This window comes from Microtus ochrogaster, linkage group LG5, assembly GCF_000317375.1.
Source record: "Microtus ochrogaster isolate Prairie Vole_2 linkage group LG5, MicOch1.0, whole genome shotgun sequence".
Lineage (NCBI taxonomy): Eukaryota > Metazoa > Chordata > Mammalia > Rodentia > Cricetidae > Microtus > Microtus ochrogaster.
Genome location: NC_022031.1, coordinates 17,163,013 through 17,166,045, shown reverse-complemented (window position 1 = coordinate 17,166,045; position 3,033 = coordinate 17,163,013). Strand labels below are relative to the sequence as shown.

Below are 3,033 nucleotides of genomic sequence, written 5' to 3'. Positions count from 1 at the left end.
GTTGTGATTTGATAGATACGTTTTAGAATGCATGCACATTCCTATTGGATAATGACTCTTCTGTCACTGATGGAATTTGCTATATCTTTCCCCAGACCCTGGGTTATCTTTGCTTCCTTGTATCACTTGTTTTTAACAGTCTCCTTAAAATGCACAGCTTTTTTAAAAAATTTAAATTTATTCTCTCATATATTACATTCTGACCCTAGTTTACCCTCCTTCCTCTCCTCCCCCTCCCCCACCCATTCCTCCATTTCTCTTCAGAATGGAGCAAGCCTCCTCGAGACATCAACCAAACATGGCCTATCAATTTCCAGTAAGATGGGCTGAAGGGATGGCTCAGAGGTTAAGATCACTGGCTGCTATTCCAAAGGTCCTGAGTTCAATTCCCAGCAAACACGTGGTGGCTCACAGCCATCAAAAATGAGATGTGGTGCCCTCTTCCGGACTGCAGGCATATAGAATGCTGTATATATTTTTTTAAAAAATTCCTAAAAATTCCAGGAAGACTAGGCACCACCTCTTTTGCTAAGGCTGGATGAGGTGACCCTCATGGTAGAGAAAGGATCCCAAAAGAAGGCAAAAGAGTCAGAGATAGGCCCTACTACCACTGTTGGGAGTTCCACAGACCAAGGAATACAACCATAACATGTACTGCAGAGGGCCTACGTCAGAACCATGCAGGCCTGCTTTCACAGCAGGGTTTCTCTGTATAGCCCTGGAACTCTCTGTAGACCAGGCTGGCCTCGAACTCACAAAGACCCATCAGCCTCTGCCTCCTGAGTGCTGGGATTAAAGGCGTGTGCCACCACCTGGCATAACTTTTTTTTTTTTTCTGAAAACAGTCAAAGATATTATTTTCTTTTTGGCTTATAAGCCAAAAAGGTAGGGAAGCAATTCCTTCCTTACCCCAAATTTAAAACAACAATCTAATATTTTCTTTTAAACTTGTTCACATTCTGCTAGACAAATTCTGTTCTTTTATCTGGAATTGCTCTGCACATTCGAGGTGAGAGAGACTTGAATGTATATTTTTCCTAGTGGGAACTAGCTACCCAATACAGGATGCAAAAGTATTTTCTCTTCCCTTCATTTATGCCTCTGTTGGCATGGCAACACTGTTTTCTAAGTTCAGACCAATAACATCTCTTCACTTTGGCTATTCTTGGTTATTGACTCTTTTATTTTTTTTTTTGACTCTTTTATATAAATATTTGACATTCGCATGTTACATAAAAAGACCCTTTCAGGATTGTGTTAGGAACTGCCTTGGATTTTTAATGAGCCATGAGTCTTCCTAAGGGAGGGTCAAGGCACTGGCATGCTGGGCTGGAAAAGAGCTGGCAGGTTGTGAAACGGTGAGGGGAACAGGAATTGATTAAAAGTGAGGATAAGGGTTGGTACAAAAATGCTGGGGTGGTTGTTTTCTTTTTATAGATTGCCCTATCCTTGATGATAAAATGATTCTTTTCCTTCTTGAATGGGAAAGGGGCTTTTCACATGGGAAGCAAGCAGGTAGGCAGGCAGGAAGCTAGGTGGACAGTGGAAATGCAGGAGGGAGGGGCGAGAGGCGGGGCAGACAGGCGGGCGGGCGGGGCGAGGAGGGGGCGGGCAGGCAGTCACTAATCTTGTACCTGCCCTGAGTTCAAGTCAGTATGCCAGAGCAACCTATTCCAGAACGGCATATTCTTAATTCTTTAGCCACAAGAGAATTCTGTCTAAAAAAGTTGCTGCTTCTGAAAATTAAACAGATTTGAAAAGCAGCGGCAGAGCTTTTTTATGAGTGGCACACACTCATAATCCCCGAATTTAGAAGGTAGAAGAAGGAAATTCAAGGGCAGTTCTGGCTGAGTGAGTGTTAGGATAGCCTGGGCTACAGAAGACTGTTTGGAAAAGAAGACGCAAATATTTAAACTATTTTTAAATCAGGAGAAGGCCAATGAATGTAACAAAAAAAGCTATAGGAAAACATTCCAGGGGCTCAAATATGGAAAGGGAGAGACTCACATCAACCCACAACATAAAATGCAAATTATAAGCTGCACACATGGTAGCAGTTCATAAAAACTGTTTCGTCAAAAACATCACTGTTAGCCGGGCGGTGGTGGCGCACGCCTTTAATCCCAGCACTTGGGAGGCAGAGGCAGGCGGATCTTTGTGAGTTCGAGACCAGCCTGGTCTACAAGAGCTAGTTCCAGGACAGGCTCCAAAGCCACAGAGAAACCCTGTCTTGAAAAACCAAAAAAAAACCAAAAAAACAAAAAACAAAAAACATCACTGTTCCTTTTATTAAGACAGCACCAACTCCAACTTTACTGGTATTTGTAGTTTCATTATTTTAGAGAAATAATAAGTTCCAGGGGCTTAAACTACATCAGTGGTTGAATTTGTATACATCTTAGAACATAATAATAAAAACAATAACGTCAACACTTGTGGGGTGTCCTTGATTTTCTCTGAAAACACATCGTTTCCCATAATACCCTCACTAGCTAACTGCCATAGGGAATTGCTTAGAGCTGCTTCAGGGTGCTCTGGGATCCCATCTTGATGGCCCCTTAGCTGGCTTTCATCCCCCAAGCTCCTGTAGGCTTGGTAAAATGGACAGTTTTGGAGTTGGTTTCTACCTACATTCCCTTTTAAGGAGTTGCTGTGCTCAGTGACTTTCAGAAGCTCTAAATGGTGGGCTTCAGCCCTCAAAAGTTTCCAAAGCCTGAATCATGATCCCTTGCCTCCTCTCCACCCTGCCCAGCCTTGCCTGCTGGTCCAAACTAGTCTTCCAGACCGAGTCTGGGGTTCTGGGTGTTTAGGAACAGGCCTCAGGAACCCGCGTTTTAATCACTATTGAAGTCTGCGTTCAGAAACGCCCCTGGCTAGGGTTTCCCTGGACGTCTCACCGCTCCCGGGTCCAGGGTCCAGTCCGGTCTGTAACTGGTTTGGTCAGTGTACTTGAGCCAGTCTCCGGCAAGGCCCGCGGACCGTTGCCAGGCGACCTGATGCTCCGAAACGCCCCTCTTGCAGAGGAAGTCTCGC

At 44.4% G+C, this 3,033-nt stretch overlaps 1 protein-coding gene across 7 annotated transcripts in view; it reads right to left on the bottom strand.

Moving 5' to 3' along the window:
* Ppp1r42 (protein phosphatase 1 regulatory subunit 42) overlaps positions 1-3,033 on the bottom strand; it is a 35,487-nt gene extending 32,454 nt beyond the window's left edge. For 6 of the 7 annotated variants that reach the window (XR_001229275.1, XM_026786816.1, XM_013351821.1 and 3 more), the window contains exon 1: positions 2,898-3,033. The gene's annotated coding sequence lies outside the window, so the exon portion shown is untranslated. Of the gene's footprint in view, positions 1-2,758 lie in introns of all 7 variants that reach the window. The other variant, XM_026786815.1, reaches the window with a different exon arrangement.